The sequence below is a fragment of the Macaca mulatta genome, chromosome 4, assembly GCF_049350105.2.
Source record: "Macaca mulatta isolate MMU2019108-1 chromosome 4, T2T-MMU8v2.0, whole genome shotgun sequence".
Taxonomy (NCBI): Eukaryota; Metazoa; Chordata; class Mammalia; order Primates; family Cercopithecidae; genus Macaca; species Macaca mulatta.
In genome coordinates, this window is record NC_133409.1 from 160446396 (window position 1) to 160467658 (window position 21263).

The 21263-nt window shown below is 36.9% G+C and overlaps 2 long non-coding RNA genes across 2 annotated transcripts in view; one reads left to right on the plus strand and one right to left on the minus strand.

The window, feature by feature from the left end:
- The window catches only part of LOC144340750 (uncharacterized), an 81358-nt gene that overhangs the window by 40384 nt on the left and 19711 nt on the right, over positions 1–21263 (plus strand). Inside the window, exon 2 of the long non-coding RNA XR_013417044.1 lies at positions 17330–17374. This is a non-coding gene — a long non-coding RNA (uncharacterized LOC144340750). The remainder of the gene's footprint in view (positions 1–17329; positions 17375–21263) is intronic.
- On the minus strand, positions 10364–20691 carry LOC144340749 (uncharacterized). Its single transcript, XR_013417043.1, has 3 exons — positions 20082–20691; positions 13329–13416; positions 10364–10842 (listed from the first exon to the last, which is right to left on the minus strand). It is a non-coding gene; the product is annotated as an uncharacterized LOC144340749 (long non-coding RNA).

A 21263-nucleotide genomic window follows, 5' to 3' on the forward strand; every position in this document is an offset into this window, starting at 1 on the left:
CAAAAATCCGCAGGGCAGGCCATCAGGGAAGGCAAGCTGGAACTCAGCCATGAGCAGAAGTTGCCATCCACTTCTGGTAGAATTTCTTCTGTTTCAGAGACTCTTCAGTTCTGCTTTTAAGGCCTTTCAACTGATCAAATCAAACTCACCAGGTTATCTGGGACTATCTCCCTTACTTAAAAATCAGCTTATTATGGACTTCAATCACATCTACAAAGGCCCTTCACAGCAACATCTAGATTAATGTTTGATGGAACAACTAGAGATTGCAGCTTAGTCAAGTTGACATATCAAAAAAAAAGCAATGCATTGTGTATGTGCCAGGTGCTATTCTAAGGACTCCATGTATTTAAGCCTCTCAACAATGCTATGAGGCAACTGAGGCACAGGATAGTGTAGTAAATTGCTCAAGATTGTGTAACAAATAAATATTGAACAAGCATCCCAGCCCAGTTGGTCTGGTTCCAGAGATTATGTTTCAAACATGATTTTACCAATTTTCTTTGGATTCAAGCCTCTCAAGTGCATTCCAAAATACTTTCTAGAATGTTCATGTTGTTTTTGTCAGTGTAAAATTGCTTTTTAAAATCAAAATTTCTCTTACTCCAGTAGACATTCTGACTCCTTTGTTTGCAATGTTATTTTTATTTAAGGTCATGATGTTTCTGAGAGATAGGATTGTAATTACTCTCATAATTAGTGACAAATAGATAGATAGGTACATAATTTCTATATTTAGTATTAACTTACTTTAACCTTCATCAAAAACAATTGTATTTATAGTCTGTTTTACAGATCTATTTTATAATGAATTCTATAGATGGAACAACTAAGGGTTAATTAATTTGAGGATCTGCCTAAGCTGAGAGACTTGGTGGCAGATTTAGAAATGTTATCTCATGTATTCCCAAAGGAAATGTTCTACAACCCAGCTAAAGTCTCTGTTTGCTGTTTGGGAATAGAAGTGGGCAATGGAAACAAGAACAGTAAGAACAGTTTGGAAGGCAAAAAAGAAAAAAGGAAAAAAAAAAAAAAGGCAACCAGGGCCCAAGTTCACAAAATAGTCTGGAAATTATGTGAGAACTTAATAATTTTATACACAATATTTTGATGAGTAATCACCAAGGAGAAGAAAAAGCTATCATTTGTGTCAGGACTTCGTGGTGGTTTAAAGAACATGTTGACGACCACACTTGGCATGTTTCTACAAGCTGTCAAGGTTGGGAGGAGATGAGTACTCGCCCATCCTGCTGACCTTCACAAGCCCATAAGGAAAAGACCTGAACGGGCAGGTGTGAGCACTCTTGAATATGTTTACCAACCGGAGGGAACTGTTCTTACAAGCCTGCCAAGGTGACTTCTGCTAAAAATGCCAGCAATATCCCAGCTGTCCTGACCTAGGGGTGCAGCCACAACCAAGGAGGCTTGTTTGAGAGATGTCATCTCCCCCTACCCCACCCCAACCTGTCACTTTGAAGACTTGTCGCCTTCCCCCTCCTTCATTGAAATCTCACAGAGAAACATTTTATTATCCAGATTACTGCTTTAGGAGATAGAAGGATAAAATAAAACTGCCATGGGAAAGGTACAGGTTTATTACTTATAAAATTTCTACCAGCAAATTGCCTCTTTCTTTCCTGCTTGCCTGCTTTTTATTTCTTTCTTTTAAAATTGTTAAATATTTTCAATACATAAAAACAAAGTAAAAGATATCTATATACCTACCACTGAGATTAAGCAGATGTTAGCATGGTTTGAATTATTTGCTTTAGATCTTTCTTAAAAGATATAAAACATTACAGAAGTAGCTACAGCCTTACTCCCTGTTTTTCTAATCTCTTGTTCCCTAGACAAACTACTATTTTGAAGTTGCTGTGTATCATTCCCATCCATTTTTCTGTGCTCAGACTCTATCTTTTATTCAGTCAATCAATCATCTATTTATCTATCCGCATGATTCTGAGTGTTGATCATTATACGCATTTGACATCTTACTGTATATCTCTTTTGGCAATTGACTTTTCTTATTCAATTTTGTGTTCTTGAAATTTTTACATGATAATACTCATAGATCTAGTTCATTCATTTCCTTTTAAAAATCTGTTTTGGTTTTTGTTTGTTTGCTATCACACACAACACTGCAATAAGCATTATTGTGTGACTTTCTATGAACATGTGCCAGAGTCTGAACAGAAAGAACACCTACCAGTAAAATAGTACAGTTACGTGATGTGGGTATTGTGAACTTACATGATGTAGCCAGATTGATTTCCAAAAGAAGGGTGCTGATTTCATCTATCTTTGTCAGTGTAGGCTGGACTGCCACCTATCACATGACTGCGAGGTGATACCCTTTCCATGGTACGGTACCACAGTTTGTTTAGCCATTCACCCATGGCAGGACAATTGCGTTGTTTCCAGTTTGGAGTTATTTTGAATAAAGCCACTTCAAACATTTGCATAAAGGTTTTTCGTGGAACATAAGTTTTCATTTATCTGGGAGAACTGCCCAGGAGTGCAATTGCTTGGTCATATGGTGGTTACATATGTAGTTTTGTAAGAAACTTTCATATTCTTTTTAGAGTGACTATGCTATTTGACATTTCTATTAGCCATGCATTAGAGATTCTCTGCATCCTCACCAGCATTGACTATTTTCACTATGTTTCTTAATTTTATCATGTTGATATCTCCTTGTTATATTTCATTGTGGTTTTAGATTGCATTTTTCTAATGGCTAATGATGTTGAATGTCTTCTCATGTGTTTGGTTGCAGATTGTACATCCTCTCAGGCGAAATAATCTATTCATGCCTTTTAAATGTTTTCTAATCACATTTTTTGCTCATTGCTATTTAGATTTGAGAGTTCTTTATATATTCTAGATATTCAGTCATTTGTAGTATATGTGGTTTCCAAGTATTTCCACCCATTCTTTTACTATATCCTCTTCAAAAGGGCTTTCACGATGCAAAAGTTATTTACCTTTTAAAAAAATTTTTTAATGATCTCTAATTTAAAGAAGTTTCCTCTTACGAATCACACTTTTGTTGTCAAGTCTGAAAACTCATTGCTTAGCTCTAAGTCTCAAATGTTCTCTTCTACATTTTTCTCTAAAAGTTTTACACACTTTGGGAGGCCAAGGTGGGAGCATCGCTTGAGCTCAGGATTTCCAGACCAACCTGGGCAACATAGCAAAATTCCACCTCTACAAAAAAAAAAAAAAAGAAAAAAAAATAGTTGAGCATGGTGGCAGGCACCTGTAGCCCCAGCTACTCAGGAGGCTGAGCCAGGAGAATTGCTTGAGCCCAGGAGGCGGAGGACACAGTGAGCTGAGATTTGCACTGCAACCCGGGGGACAGAGCCAGACCCTAAAAAAAATTACAGTTTTACATTTTTAATTTAAGCCTATGATCCATTTTGAATTAATTTTTATAAGGTGTGAGTTTAATTTGAAGTCTTTTTTTTCTTTCTTTCTTCTGAACTCCACCTGCTTTAGCACTACTGGTTGATAAAGTAGTCTTTCCTCCATTGAATTTCTTATGCATCTGTGTAAAAAATATCAGGTATATTTCTTGTGGGTGTATTTCTGGGTTCTCTTATGTTAGCATCCAATACCAAGAGCTCTCTCTTTCTCTGTCTCTCTCTCCATACTTGTGAATTGAATAAATTACTGTCACAGGCTTTACACTGTCACTTTGCTCACATGTCTATGCTGTTATTAGAGAGACTGGGCTTCCTAATTACCTCAAATACTGTTGGCAGGTCCCTATGCATTATGGAGTACCCAAAGTAAATCTCAGTTCGTAGCATCCTGTATTGCTTGTGTGGTATCCATTTTATCAGCTCAGATGATTGAGTTCAAGATAAGAAATGGTGTGTTGCTGGAGATTCATTCACAAACTTTAGTCCTTCCATTTCCACTGACACCAAATGCAACACACTCTCCTGGAATATCATCAGGTTTCCTTTCCCAGTGGAATGTCTCAGCAGCACAGCTATAGTCAGGCTTTGCAAAGCCAACCATTGAATTCAGGTTCTACGCTCCTGCCAGCTAAATGCCTCATTGATTCTCCTTTATTGTTTCCAAATACATTGTGTGGATAAATGAGTGGTGGACAGGACTTAAAAGTTTGTGTAAGGCTTTAATGAGGATAAAAATCCAAATGTTTGGGTATTCATACATTGCTTATCCACTGTCTTTGGAAGCTAATGGGAAAACATCCAAAAGGAGCCTTCTATTCTTTCCAATATTTGCTGCTCTAAGTTGAGTGAAAATAGCACTTGGTCCTGTTTGAATACTTATATGTTTTCAATTTGGGTCATAGCCAGAAACTGCCTCACTAAGCAATTCTGGGAACACATAGGTACCTCAAACTCTATTTGGATTTCCAAGAAGTTGGTGTGATGGGTTATAACTATGGGTATGCTCCATTTTGTTCAAAAGGGTCTGTTTGACCAAAGTGATGAGAGTGGGAATTAATGCAGTAGCTCAAAACTTGTGAGGCTTAGTTTTGCAAAGATTTGTTTTGTAAATCTGTGTGGATACTTTGGTTCCCTGGTTTTTTCATTGGCAAAATTTACAAATTCTAGTTAACAGGTTTCTCAGGAAAAAAAAAAAAGTGTATTTCTTTAGAAATACACAAGAACATCACACACTGGGGCCTGTCAGGGGGTGAGGGGGCTATGGGAGGGATAGCATTAGGAGAAATACCTAATGTAGATGATGGGTTTACGGGTGCAGCAAACCACCATGGCACGTGTATACCTACGCAACAAACCTGCACGTTCTGCACATGTATCCCGGAACTTAAAGTATAATCTAAAAACAGGAAATAAATACACAAGAAAATTATAAAATGGTTGATAGTTCATGACTTTCTCTGAGACCACATATGGTATGCAGAAGAATCCTAAAGGATTCATACCGTTAATACATGACATCTACAAGAGGGCTATTATCTCTATAAGTCAGTATCACTAAGGATCTAAATTGGCCTAGCCTAAAGGAAAATTAGGTCCATAATATCAGAAAATAAGACTCTATTACTTGTGTAAACTTCTCAATTTGAGATTCTTCTTACCCTCCTAGATTCTGCTGACCATCAAACAACCATCAAGAAAATCTTCCTCAAGCCCCATCTTACACCACTCAATTGATCACACACCTGTAAGGAGGTTCCTAGTATTTATGGCATCAAAATTGCACTTCAGGTCCAACACTAGCAGCATTCCTTCTTCCTCAAAGCCTAATGACACGATTTTATATATAATGGTTAATGTGGTGTTTGGTATGCTTCCCTAAATTTCAGCCTCCTATGATTTTCACACCATTTTCCCAAATGTCAACGGGCTATTATTGATTGGCTAATCCCTCCATAATGAATATGTTGCTATCTAATAATCACAGAAAATCATGTCAAGCCGAACTTTGGACATAGATACCTCTGAATAAGTAAACAGATGCTGTACATAGCCTACAAAGGGAAATAAAATAGCTATAATGTAATAGTTACCATTTATTGGGTCCTTACTCTACAACTGACACTGAACTAAACATTGATAACTTTATGTTATTCTTACAACAACCCTAAAAGGCAACAACTATTATTCCTGTTTTAAAGGTAAGTAAAATAAGATTCAGAGTGGTTAACAGGCTTATCCAAAGTTACAGAACTGTAAGGAATGGAGTGAGATAAAAGATAGGATTGGGGCTCAAGTTGAGGGTCCTGCTTCCAGAAACATTTTCCACAGGGTTGTGCTATCAGCAATCCCTCTCACTACGTAAAGCCAGGGGTTTGGAGACAGTGGTGTAACTCCTGATTACCCTCATGCCCTGACCACCCTACCTCCTGCTTGTCTTTCTACAAACTCGCTGTGTTCTAAACCCTGACATCCCAGACTGACAACTAGGGCTTTGTGAATCTAGACATACCCACTACAAACACAAGCTACTGACCTGAGGACCTCTGAGTGTCCCCAGCCCTACAGAGGAAACAGGAGAGTGTCGAGATTATTCGAAGATTCCAGAAGGCCATCTTTACTTTTAGGTATCTGTATAAATTTTTTGTTTACTTCTTTCAAGAGCCCAGTTGTATATTCTTTTCACATAATTGCACCAGTAATTCAACGCCTAAGCAGAAAATGGTAATATGAAAAAACATTTGGATAAATTTCTAAGTACGGTAATCAGTAGAATAATTTAAAACAAGTCAGTCGGTGGCTATTTTTTATAAAGTATAAATTTCTGAGAATATGTTACTTTAAATATGTTATTCAAAAAAAAATTAAGCGATTTCTATAATAAAAATGTGTGTTGATTCTACAATATAAATTTGTATTAATTCTTTGAACTTAAGAACATAGAATAATTTATAAAGTATGTATGTGTTTTTGCATTTGTTACAGGGATGGCTTATGGTGGAATCTGCTTATAATTTTTGAAATCTTTACTAATTATGGGCTATGCCATGTTGCTGTCTCAAAATTCAAACAATGAATTAATTTTTTATCTGAAAACAAGTCTGATAGTTGTGCTTAAGACAATAGGTATGAATAAACATATAATATTTATCAATTAATTACTAATAACTACATGATTAAGATCTGCTAGATTCTGGGTATAGCCAGTTTTTCATTATTAACTTACATAAAGTACACAAATGAAGCAAGAAATTTTATTTTATTTACTCATTTTATTCACAGGCATGACTTGGCTTTTGATAAAACAATCTCTCTCCTCTTTAGACCAAATAACTCTTTCTCCTTCTTTAAACTAAAATTTTGAAGTTAGCCAATGATTGAAACGTCACCCAGCAAAAAATGATTGTTGAATATCACTTGTAATTTTGATAGTACACATATGGGTTTTGTGCTTATATATTCATTGGTTATCGGGACTTTCTCTTTACACTGTTTTGTAGGAACCCACTTAACTAGTTTTCATGTTGTTCCTAATTTTAACTAGGACATGCAGAATCACTTAGTGTGAGCTAAGCTGCGTTTAGTTAAAATGCTAAAAATTATCTAGGCGCAAAACTGAAGATTTTTGTGTAGTGAATATTGGTGATGAATTTCATACACTCTATAGCCTTTTATGGAATTTGTGTTGTAGTCTTTCTTTATGCCTGCTTCACCCAGAAATATACGCATTATAAGTGTTGGCCTGTGCAAAGCAGAAAAATGATGACACAGGAAAATGGCTGCATACAAGGACCTTTCTTCAGTTTCATGTTTTTGTTATTTACACACAGCATGTGTACGAGCTGTTCTCTTCCACGAGTCCAAAGAGCACTCTTAGAGGGTGCAAGGTAGGGAACCTATCTCTTCACTGCCTTTCTTCACCTGTTTTTCCTTCAGTGTTCTGTGGCCCATGGTAGTCCTTGGTAGTCTATGTAGGACCATGGTTGCACTGGTCTTTATCCCTGTATCTAATCAGGAGACTAAATGCCAGCTTTCATAGCAATTCACAGATTGTAGCACATAATAGGCCAAATTAGCCGGCCTTACATTTTTAAAAAGTTCTAATAACATCAGAAAATGATTTAAGGTGGAATTATTGTATCTTTGCTCCTTTCCTTCTCATTTCTGCTCATGAGCACTCTTACTAATTTTGTTTTTGAGGAAAAATGTTTATTTTACATATATATTTATTATTTTAAACTGTTATGTATAACTTGAAAAGAAAAATGATTCTTACATATCACTATGCCAAGGATGCTCCAAAAAGAGCTCTGGTTAAAATGTGTAAGGAAATACTTAAACACACTGAAAAAACATAAGGACTTACACATCTTGAAATGGGAATATTGCAGCAATTTACTCATTTCACTCTAGCAAATATGGGAAAAAATCAACTTATTCTCGGGTAATAAAATCTGGTGTACCAAAGTGTTGAAAAAAATGAAATCGATAAAGAAGTCACAAATGTGTAAAGCAAACATGAGAAATAACTGCTCAAACAACTAAATTATATAGAAGAGAACATCAGAAACCAGGGGTTTATTACCTATACCTCACAGCAATTTGAAATGACTAGATTCAAAATACATTTATGTATTATGAATGTTATTATTCAGTTTCTAAAAGATTTTAAGAACACACAAAGGGAATATTGACTTCCTTGTTATGCTCTGTAAAATACAAAATTCAAAACCAAAGGCAGTGAATCAACTTGACAAAATTAAGCAACAATGCGCTTTTCTCAAAAACTTAATTTTTCCTAAAGAATTATTTTAAATTATTTCATTAATGTTTCAAATTCTATCTGATCTGATTCCCCAGAAAATACCTATTTTCAAAAAAAAAAAAAAAAAATCCACCAATTTAAAGCTAAGATGAACAAATGATTAGCCTGGTATTTTTTTTTTCTTTTTGGTTATTTTTTTTGAATTTTATTATTTGTTGATAAGTACTAACTGTATATATTTATGAGGTACAATGTGATTTTTGATATATGTTTACAATCAGGATAATTAACAAATCTATCACCTCACATACTTGTCATTTTTGTGTGCATTGAAACATTTAAAATGTACTCTTTTAACAACTCTATTATTATTTATTATAGTCACAATTCTATGTGATAGATCTCTTAAGTTTATTCCTCCTAACTGAAACTTTGTAACCTCTGATCAACAACTACCTTTCCCCAACCACTCCCCTTCATCAGCTTCTGGTAACATCATTCTACTCTCTACTTCTACAATTTCAATGTTTTTAGATTCCTCATACAAGTGAGATGATGCAGCATTTGTCTTTCTGTGCCTGGCTTATTTCACTTAGCATAGTGTCCTCCAGGTTTATCCATGTTGTTAAAAATTAGAGGATTTTCCTTTTTTTTTGAGACAGTCTCTCACTCCGTTGCCCAGGCTGGAGTGCAGTGGTGCAATCTTGGCTCACTGCAAGCTCCAGCTCCCAGGTTCACGTCATTCTCCTGCCTCAGCCTCCCGAGTAGCTGGGACTACAGGCACCCGCCACCACACCTGGCTAATTTTTGGTATTTTTAGTAGAGATGGGGTTTCACCATGTTAGCCAGGGTGGTCTCGATCTGACCTCGTGATCCACCTGCCTCTGCCTCCCAAAGTGCTAGGATTACAGGGATTTTCCCTTTTTTTAAGACTGAATAGTATTTCATTGTGCATATATACCACATTTTCCTGATCCATTCGTTCCTTGATGGACACAGAGTGCTTCCATATCTTACCCATTACGAATAATGCTTCAATAACATGAGAGTGCAGGTATCTTTGGAATAGGCATTGCAATTCCTTTGACCATATACCAGTAGTGGGATTGAAGGATCATATGATAGATATATTTTTAGTTTTCTGAGGAGTCTCCATACCATTTTCCGTAATGGCCATATTAACATTTCCACCAATATTGCATAAGGGTTCCCTTGTCGGCACTCCCTCGCCAACATTTATCTTTTGTCTTTTTTGATGATAGCCATTCTAACAGGTGTGAGGTGATAACTCATTGTGGTATTAATTTGCATTTTCTTGATGATTAGTGATGATGAACATTTTTTAATATATCTGGCAGTCACGTATGTCTTCTTTTGATAAGTGTCTATTGACGTGCTTTACCTAATTTTTATTGGATTATTTGTTTTCTTGCTATTGCATTGAGTTCCTTATATGTTTTGGGTATTAGCCCCTTATATGGTTTGCAAATATTTTCTCCCAAACCATGAACTATCTCTTAGCTTGATTGTTTCCTTTGCTTTGCGGAAGCTGTTTAGTTGATGCAATCCGATCTGTTTATTTTTCTTTGTTGACTTTGGTTTTGTGATCATATCTAAGAAATCTTTGCTCAGATGAATGTAGTAAGTATATCCTCTTTGTTTTCTTTTAGTAGCTTTACAATTCAGGTCTTACATTTAAGTGTTTAATGTGTTTTGTGTTGATATTTGCATATGGTGTTAGACAAGAATCTAATTTCATTTTTCTGCTTGTGGATATCTAGTTTTCCAAAACCATTTATCAAACAAACTGTTCTTTTTTATTGTATGTTTTTGGCATCTTTGTTGAGAATCAATCGACCATACATGCACAGGTTTGTTTCTAGGTTCTCTATCCTATTCCATTGGTTAATGTGTCTATTTTTAGGTCGATATCAGTATGGTATATTTCATACACTGCAAGATGCACCTCCTATGTTATGTATCTATCAGGATGGAGGAAGAATGTGCTTTGATGTCAGTAATGACCAAGACAGGGTGCCACCAAAAAGACAGTTACCAGTTTGCAGGCTCAACTGCAGTGTGTCCTCGAGAGTATCAAAAGATCCAAAATTTGTGTTACAGACAAAAGTAGAACATATTCTAAAACTTCAGGAAAAGTACCAAAACAAGAAAAAAATGAATTTTCCACGAGATAACTCTATTTTTATATGATTGAATGGGTACAGTATTCTTTTGTGTACATAGAGTAAGCTTCAGTTTCCTCTATTCTGTAAATAAATAGCACACTAATTGCAGATAACCAAAAAACAAAACCAAGTAATTCAAATTGGCACAAACAAGAAAGACAATATCAAACTATGGTAGATTAAACACTCCAGAGTGTTCTTCTTTCTCTGTCAAAATATACATATATATTATCTATAATATCTGTAGATAATATAGACATAAATAAATATGAGTCCTATGATATTTGACTGTTTCTTTCCTTGTAAAGAATGTCAGATACCTATAATTTATGACACGCCGCGATTGTTTCATTGGTTGCATTTTCTTTGAAATTGAAGTGAAACTTCTGAAGAGGAAAACTTGATAAATTCACGGTAAGTTTCTACCTCCGGTTAAGCATTGCAATAATAATTCATGGATAAACAACAGCTGCAAAAAACATTAAGATATTATGAGTATATGAGTGTGGGAGTGTGTGTGTTTTAGTAATTGGGAATTGTTGGTCACATTAAAAGCCCATGTTATTACAAACAGGAATTTCACTACAAGGCACCGTAATGCAAAGGTATGAAGAAAATCTATCCAAGAAAAGAGAATCAGACTTGCCCACTTGTTAAATCAGAAATAAATTCTCTAAGAGAATTCCAAGGAAATTTTCTTGGAAAGATAATTCCCCAGGAAAATGTTGTATTTCCTGGAAGAACCAAGAGAACTAAAAAAATTATTGTAAATGCAAGTAGAATCTTGTTACTTAGAACATAAGCCTGCCATCAAAACTCTATTTTTGTTTAAGTAACAGTTAAGAGTGCAATCCGCAACGGGTGCCAGCAGCCAGTGTTGTCTGAGGGGATGGCCATGGGCTTCAGAGCATGGGCCAAGAGAGAACAAAAACACAATGTACAAAGAAAAGGTGTTATCAAGTATCAAGAGGATGGTCCAAACGAAGCATCAGACTAAAAAGGCAGGCACAAAGGCAGACTCCAGTCCCAAGATAGTAGGGTGCAAACTAAAGAAACTAGAGTACAACTATCAGGTTCAGAACATGCTTGCTGATCTGGTGGCTTTCATAGGCTGCTTTTAACATCAAGCCCGGGTGGGGAGGAAGTTATTAAGGCCACTCTGGTTCATCCAACATGATGAACACATCATCTGATCTTATTTTAGTTTTACATATGTGGAAAAACAGAATAAAATAAATAAAAGCTGTGCATGTGTGTGTGTGTATGTGTAGCATGTGCACAAATACACATATGCATGTTTGCAACCATAGCTAAAATCATAGCCCGAGGGCACCTAAGTGCAAACCCCTTCAGGCCAGAGTCTGCAGTGTGTGTTGTTGTTGTTTTTAATCTTTATATTTCTAGCCTTGAACACATTTTATATATTACAGTATATGTTTAACAAATGAATGAGGAAGAACTTTTGTCTCTTTCATTAAAATGTGTTTTGCAATTCTATTTATCAGGGATAAAGAGTTGTACTTAAACACCTGGATGTCAAAATACTATAATTGATTGCAATATTATCAAAAGTCATCATCATCTTTTTAATCTTAAATCTACTTTTATAAATTAAAAAATTCTATACAAGTTATCCTGTGGAATGTGGGAGTGCTTAAGAGAGATAGAGAGAGCCATCTGGGGAGTCAGAAATACTCTACTTCTTGATCTGACAGGTCGTTACATGGGTATCTACATGAGTACAATTCATCAAGTCAAACACCAGATCTGTGCATTTGACTGCATGTAACTCATACTTCCAACAATAACATTGTGTAAACCAAATAGAACGTATCTTTTGGCCAAACCTGGAAAAAAAATCTGCTTTTATCAAAAGAATTCACTGCAGGAATAATTTGAAAGAGTATTGCAGAGGTAGATTCCCAAATAAATATCTGGGGATGGAAAGCAGAAAAAGGCTTTTGGAACTAAAGCTTAATTGAATTCTGCATAAGCATGAACATAATGAACACATCATATAATAGTCACTTTGCAAAAGAGCTATCAGTATGCTTTCTGGAATCTTCACTGATGTAACATGAGCTCACCCCATGCTCACACTCTCACCTTCTTGAGATTTACCCAGGTCTTCTGTTCACTCCATGGCAGGGAATAATTTCAGAGGTTATTTGGCTGTGGTTGAGCACAAAAGGACTGAGCCTGGCTGTTACAGAGACTGGCCCTCTGCACCTATCTGTTAGCTTCAGTACCTATTCCTTGTTTATTTTTTGTATTTTTCAGAGTGATCTAGAACCAAGGTTTTGAGGACTAGCTCCAAGTTTGTATGAGAGGATACAGCACAGTCCCTAAGACTGAGCAGTCCTGGGGCCAAAACCCTGTTGAGCATCTTTCACTGCCACAGGTAGGAATGGGGAATGATTTGTTTAGCATTCAAATGATCACATAATACCAGCAGCACAGAAAGTTATCACTCTCAGTTCACTTGCATAGCATTAAGAAAAAAATTAAATAAACAAATATGGATTATTTTTATAATGAATGCAATCTTCTTAGACTAATAGCCAGAGAAGAGCTATGATTGTTGTATGTCGAAAAATCCCAAATGGCAAAATGTAATTAAAGTTAGAACTGTTGAACAAATAAACCTGTTAAATACATAATATTACCAGGCAAAATAGCTATGTGTTTATCATTTTGCCACTGTAATTACATTCACTACAACTCTTCATGCATATATTAATATCTCACTGACATTATAGAGGCTAAAATATAAATTGCAGAGCACTGAGCCTAGTTCCATCCAAAAAGTTTGAAATGCATGGTAAAAATGCTTGTCATTAAAAAACAAAAACAAAAAGGCTTTGTATTTAATATTACTACTAATTGCTTTACTCAGAAGTAAAAGATTCTTATAACTACATGTGTACTGGTTTCAAATGAAGAATCACGACGTACCTCTATGTGGGCATCTGGTTTGAAAAATTATGATATTCTTTATCTTGGGTCTCTTGGAGCATAAGGCGCAGAACTTGTTCAATTTGACCTGAAAAAGGAAATACCCGGAAATGAACCTAAGTTGCTATTCCTACATTAATAGTAGACAAATATTTTTAAGTAATCTCAACTAATTTCCAAGATTATGAATAGACTGTAATTGGATAGATGTCAGTTAGAGTGGGTGTGTTAGTTATTAAGAGTCAGGAGAGGTCAGGAAATTAATTCCCATGGGATGAAACTCTGTATCCAAAAATAAGCAAGAAGAGGCTTTGAAATGATTTCCAAAAGTTTGACAAAATCAGTGCCAAAGATTGTCTGGGGGGAAAAAAAGATTACACATAATGAATAGTAAAATAAGAAAGAGGCAGAAAAAGAGGAAGGGAAGGAAAAGGAGAAAGAAAACCAAATAATTTGTGAGTACAGAACATACAATGAATCCTCATTGCTGAGTTAATAAAATACTGTCTTTAGCACCAATAAATTACAGAAACAGGGATTGGAAAGCTTTAATAGAAATCACAAGCCTTTAAAAATAACACTGGCAATAATTAAAAACCTTTCCCTTAAAAGCTTCCTATTGTTAATTGGTTTACTTTCATTTAGATATAAATTAATTTCCACAAATTAATTTTTACCATTAGAATAGCCTAAAAACATGGAAAGCCTAGAAATTGACAGAGCAGGGTCAATATATTGAGCAAAGTAATGTGATGGTGCATAATCTCTATCATGATTAATATCTAATCATAATCATCATCATTTTTGGAGGGCCATTTTTCATCATGATGGCTGCACTTTATTTTGAAATTATTTAAGAGAATTAAATATTTTGTAAAGTGAAAATTAATGTGTCTTTATTCATGACTGAGTGAACCATTACAAATGTTTTTCAAATTCCATTCTTTTAAAATAAATGCCATGAATGGTCATTTAAGTTAGTCACCATACCTATTTTTCCCATGACATAATGACTACAGCTGCCCTAATGAGTCCAATCAAATGGCTATTGTGCTTGTGGTTTGGGAGTGTGAAGTTCTGTTTCCTCACATTTGGATTTTAATCAAATCACTAATTCAAGCCAGGCCACTGAAACACCTACCAATTTTAAGAAATTCAAATTACTCTCCTTTTGTGATGGATTAAAACTTAAATCATCTTGAAGGATATCATCCAACCAGTTAATTTATATATTTGAGAATAGGGAGTACAAATGGATCATCTCAAAATGAAAAATATTGTATGACAATTGGTCCTTACAACTCAGAGGTATGCACACATGCGAGACACAGATTTCATCTCTCCTTAAACAAGTCATTGTTTGTTTAAGCCTTGGATAAAAACCAAGATTTTTAATATCACTGGTCAAGGCCCTGACCACCATTCTAGCCTCATTCCCGGCCCTGTCTCTCTAATACATTGTGCTGCTGCAATGCCAACTGATTTAGGTTCCCAAATACTTAATGCTACGTTATCCATGAGCATTTGTATGCACCATTCTCTTTTAATGGAGCAATTTCTTACTTCTTCAACTTATCTCCTGCATCCTTTCCTTCAAACCTCATTTGAAATATCAACTCATCCAGGAAGACTTGTCTGATGCTAAAAGCTCATTTAGATGCCCTTGTCAGGGTGTTCATAGGCTAATCACTGGTTTGGTAAGTCTCCATGATGGGATTATACGCTATTGAAGAATAAAGAGCTGTGTTATTAATCTTCAATTCCCAGGACTTGCCATATACCTGATGTATAGCTGGATGTCACTAATTCAAGCAAGTTGAATAAAGGGATAAGCCAGCAGAAGTAAAAAGAAGAGGAGGAAAGACAGACTAAATGAAAAGCAATGTCTGTTCTATAACTGTCATATACCACTCTATGTCAAAAACCACTTTATGCTTGTACTAGTTTGCGCTTTAAAATGTTTTTAAACACTCTTACATATATTGCCCACACAGTACACTGGACATCTCCTTGAGCTTGATATGAGGAACCTGCAGTTTAAAGAGATTTTAAAGATTTGCCTAAAGGCAAACAGGGAGTGAAATACAGGATTGGAACTAGGCCTTATCACACCTCATCACAGCTTCCTTCTGACACGTTGCAGTGTTACAGTGTGCTGTGTGCTTCAGAGCAGGCGTGCACTAGGAAGGGGAAGGGGTAGCAGGAAAGTGTGTCCCCAAAACATGTCTTCGGCCACAATACTTTCATCTAATAAATACAGAGAGAAAATATCTCTTCCTACTTTGAGTACATTTAACCTCAGAGCAAAACTAGATGACCTGGCTAAATGAGTTGGGGGACGGATTTTCGGGAAAACGGGCAGAGATGTACAAGCCTTGGTGGTGGTAACCAGGATTCCACGTAGCACCTTCAAATAGTGCAGTACTGAGTCAGAGCTATCCTGAACTTGGGGAATTCCCTGTGGAATGCACAAGGTGCAAAAACAGGCAATCAGAATAGGTTTAACTTTATCAGCAATGAATGAGTTCAGGCATGGAACAAAAATCCGGGCCAGATCACTTGGCTGCTGTCACGGAGAGACCATGTAAATGCAGGTCATTGCTGAAAAGAAGTGGTCTGAAGTCTTTCCAAGGTGCTGGCAGTTTCTGAAGAGCCGTATCCACAGAGGTACCGATAGAGAGGCCTGTGAGATCACCCGGTGGCAGAGTGCAACTATTTTCAATTATTTTTTGAGGATAAGGCCCAAACTCCCAGCTCCCTTTCCTGGAGTACCTGAGCTCGGCAGCCCAGTGGACATGTGCTTCTCTCTGCAAGGGATATGTGGAAATAGGAATTCTCTTCTCCTTTTGGAACAGTGGATTTCTTCCCTTATTTACTTGGGAAAAAAAAATACCTCTGCTTCCCACCCATTTTGGAGGAAAGTCTCCAGTAGGATATGGGGTCACCTAACCCAGAGGAAGCTATTCCAACCTGAACAGCCTTGTGCAATATGCACAAAGTCCTTCAATAGACATTGGATGTCAGCACAAGCCTTACTTGAAACCAAGTCCATGTTCACTCCCTAATGACCACAAGAAGGAAGGAACTGAGAGGGTTCCTTCACTTGCTAACTGCCTATGTGATATTGGCCACCTTGTTTCATTCCCCTATGCCCCGAAAATCTCAGCCTTCAACCCAGAATGATACCCTATAGCAATACAGTGCTGAGACTACAATGCTGTGAATAATTTTGAGGTATTTACTTACAGATCATTCAGAGAAGCAATGGAGGGAACAGGTGAATACAGGCAAATGTGAAAAACAACCAGAAGCTCTCAAGGGGCTAAAGATAAGTCCTGGGAAGTTTCTTCTTATCAGAAAAAAAAGGAAGTAGAATTTTTCTGCTTTTGCTGTGTATGAGTGCATAAACATTTTGTTACCTGACCATAAACCTACCTTGAAATGTGATCAGCGTCAATTCTACCCAAGGATAGTGTCTCAATGGGCTGTTATATCCAATATTAACATGAATTTAGTATCTTTAGGGACACAGATTGCCATTCATCAGAATATTAATTAGAAATGTTTGAACCATGTCATGCTTTACTCTTTTGGTTTTCTGATTGGAATTCATTCTAATAAATTCAAATTGTTTTATCCCTCCACATGGCCACAATACTCGAAAAAGTAAAAACAATCCCCCACTTACTTGCTGGTTACCAAGGGCCTAATGTTAAATATTGCAAGTGCAGACACAATGTTGTTAGCTATTTAAAGGCTATATGCTAGATACATCCTGCAAATAAGTGAATAAATAATATATTAATGCCCTGGGTCCCTTTTTCACCAGAATTATAAGCACAAAAGTGATACGGAGAACTGACAGTAACTTTAATATATGTAAATATCTCAATTGGATAATTCAGGCACAAAAATATATTGTAGCTTGGTGCTTATTAAGTTTATGTTTTATGCATTTCCATTGCAGGAGTTAATATGTTTCTTGGTTTCTATGTTCTCAGATCTCCTACAATACCCGGTCTTTAAAGTGTTATACAAAATATCAGGTATGCACTAATCTATAAAGTTAAAACGTTGCGTTTGTTTATACCAACCACCCCAAAGCAGAGTTCCTTCTCATAATGAGGTGTTTCCTAACAGTGTGATAGAATATTTTAAAATTGTCTTTGACAAGCACATTCTGAGGCTGATTTCTCACAAATGCATGCTGTCTATATCCACACACACTGTGGACCCCACCATGAGCTCTGGGTGGAATGCTCAAAATCTTCTCTCGTTCGATCTCAATGACCTGAGCTGTGGAAAATGTTCCTTAAGCTTGCTGAGGAGAGTTATTTTTGATTTCTTTGGCCGGCGTGCTCTATTTTCTCACTTAATGGAAAGGGATGAGAAATGAAACATCTTCGTTTAGCTGTACAATGGACAATTTTCCAGCTACTTTAATACGTTCTGTTTAGAAAGAGAGTCCTGGAAATCATTTCTTCCTGAATTTATAACTTGCTCTGTGTTTTCAGAGTTTTTTATTCAATGTAGCTTTAAAATTAAAATGTGTGAGCTCACTCCTTATTTTCCTAAGACAAATATAACAACTTCCATCTTGGTCATTGAATCCTTTGTGCAGGCAATCAACCAGAGGTCAGGTTTACGATCATGTGGCAAGCATTTGACTAATGAAAAACACGGACCCTTTCTAATCACTGAGGTTTGAAGAGTTTGTGCAATTGTCCCAAGACCTATCAGCTCTAATTTACCTGATTCTGTCTTTCTGCCTTTTCTTCTTTGGTTAAGGGATGATCTATTTTAGTTATTGCATCACATCTGGAAATTATAGAGGTAATAGTATTAGCGTGACTCCTCTCTAAAGGGTTCCAGGTTGAGATTATGTCACTGTATACATTTGGGAGAGAAGATACTAGGTAGTGGTGTTTTTGAGTAAGAATCTTAGGTTCTAAAGAATGGTTTAGAATTACATTTTGAAAGACATTTCTGTGAATAGTTCATTTATTAATTTTCACCTTCTGGCACTGCCTCTGATGATCATTCAGTTTCCTCTCCTCTTCCTTTATACTCAGCCTCCCCTCCACACAGACCTGTCCCAGAAATCTTTAAGGAACTCAGATATTTAAATAGAGTCAGTGGGTAATATCTAGTAGAAGAGTTCTTTTATCCAGAAATGCTATTTCCATTTATTTTATTGAGGCTACTCCTGCAACTCTCTCTGTAGCAATTACTTAGGCTGTGTGTGAACACGTCCAATAATAGCTGTTGCATGAAATGAAGAGTTGAATAAAGAAGAAGTGCTGAAACAAAGAAGATGGAAAGAATTGAATGGCGAATGTGCCAATAATGAAATGCATAAGCAATTCCACAGGTGAAGAATGGTGAAGCAGAAATGGTGGTTTTGTTTTTGTGACTGTGTTTCTAATTTAATTGAATCAAAGTAACATACGGGATATATTCCTTGCCTGAAGCTCACAATTTCAGTTTGTCAGAGAGATAGGATAGTTACACATAAAAAGATGAAAATAAGGTAGGTAGGGGATAGGAGAGAGGGAGGAGATTAAAAAAGGCTCTAATAAAAAGAATCCAAAGGTGAATGGGTCATTGGTGGCAATTGTTAACAGAAGCTTATCTGGAATATTTCACTTGCACCCTGCACCCATTCAGAGTGAATTTTGCAATTCCTATCGTTGAGGTGGATCAAACTGTTGTTTTTCCCTTTATCCTCATATGTTGCTTTCTGCTTTACTTGTAGCTTATTGAGTGTGTATTCTGTATTGATTCATTATGTTTATGTAGAAGGCTGGGAGGGCCCGTCAGGATTCCATTTAGGTTGCTCGTCATGGGCACATCAACACCTGGCAGGTCTGTTCTTCTATCCTCTTGTGTGATCCAGGCAGATCTTTGATGCAGGGAGGCAGGCTCCATGTCAATAACCAGGACCAAAGGTAAACCCAAGGGTGTCATTGTGGTGTGATTTGCAGGTAGCAGGGCAGGGGAAAGGAGAATGCCAATTAAGTACAATACAAGTGTGCTGTGTATACATATTCCTAGTGAGGTTCATAATTCTCAGGGCTTTTAGATTGTGAATAATTGACACCCCTGTAAAGGTGGATCACTATAATTGTCCCCATCACTGAGGAGGAAATTGTCTTGCACTCTGGAAAGGCTCATTTATGCTCTATGTAGCTTTGCTGCATACCCAGTACTTCCCAGGAGTGCTGTGAGGACCAATTACTAATTATCTGGAAGAGCTCTTATGCTCTGATGAGATCCTTTGGAATGCAGGCATCTGTGAAACTGTGATGATACCTTCTCCCTGTTTTCTATCACACTTGGCAAAGGGCTGGGCACTTTTGGTCATCTAATCAACGGTCTCTGAAAAACGAAAGAGAAGGATTCAGGAGAGAGGGCGCTCCACCCAACCATGTTTAGAAAAACAAGACCAAATTAGTTGAGAAGCTAACTTCATGTGACCCTTCCATTTAAATGATTTTTTAAAACCTGAGAATGTTAATGGAAAAAAAAAAAAGAGAGAGAGAGAAATTTGAGAGAGGCCTTGTGTCCACCAGGTATGCAAACAAGGATAATAAACATTCAGCAGAATATCCACATGAAAAACTGAAAACACTATATAGCAATATCCAACAAAAACAATATATATGATCAAAAGGAAGCACAATGGCATGGTAAACCAGAGCCTTGGTAGTATATGTCCAATGAACATTTGAGACAGATTAAGTGAGAAAATACCTGTCAAAAGGTGAGAAGAGTGTCTGTACATAGTAAATTATCAATAAGTCCATTGTTGCCACAGTTGTTGCTTAGGTCCCAGCATGAAGTAAGTGTTCAGTGAAAAATGAACGATTTCATTCATACCTGGGTGGACAATGATGGACGGAGGGAAGAGTGGTTACTAAGCTCTTCCTCTGATGGTCCCTTGACGACTTAATCCTGTGTATACAAATTCAACATGCATTCTATCACAAGGCCCCAAGTTGTGCAATAAGTTAACAAGGAGAATCCAATAACACCTTCTGATTCTTGTGTCCATTTCTAAAGAGTATCAGATGGGATGGGCATGGGGTGGCTCACGCCTGTAATCCCAGTACTTTGGGAGGCCAAGGCAGGTGGATCACCTGAGATCAGGAGCTCGAGACCAGCCTGGCCAACATGGTGAAACCCTGTCTCTACTAAAAATACAAAAAATCAGCTGGGCGTGCTGGCGCACACCTATAGTACCAGGCTGAGGCATGAGAATCACTTGAACCTGGGAGGTCAAGACTGCAGTGAGCCGAGATCACACCACTGCACTCCAGCCTGGGCGACAGAGTGAGACTCTGTCTCCAAAAAAAAAAAAAAAAAAAAAAAAAAAAAAAAAAAAAAGGAGTACCAGATGTATCTGTTTTCTGTAACAGAGTTGGAGAGAGAACTGTGGTAATATGAAGTTTAGAGATGTGCTAGTATCCCATAACTAAAAACAAAAATAAAAGAGCAAACAACTCTCACCAATGCTGCAGTGTACTTCTCTTTTTGTAGGAACATCACCTTCATTCACTTCCCAACAGTCAGCTTTCTTTAAAACACCTTCTGTTCTTCAAGCTCCATTTGTTTTTCCACTGCTACGATTTGGTTTCTACCTCTTTTCTCACAACTGTGCTCACCAAGGCCTCAAGGCTGCCTTCATTAATTGATCCCACAGCCACTTTTTAGCCTTTTCAGCCTTGACTTCCTTGCTGTAGTTGACACATTGTTGGCCCTTTTCAAAAAGTGGAGTTTCCCTCTCACTAGTTGCCTTATATATCATTACTCATTTCTGGTTTTTATTCTGCATTTCCGACTGCTCCTTCCCAGGTTCCTTCCAAGATCTCTTGCTTTCTACTGACATCATTAGTGTCCCTGGCTCTGTGTGTCCCTTGCTCCCTTAATCCACCC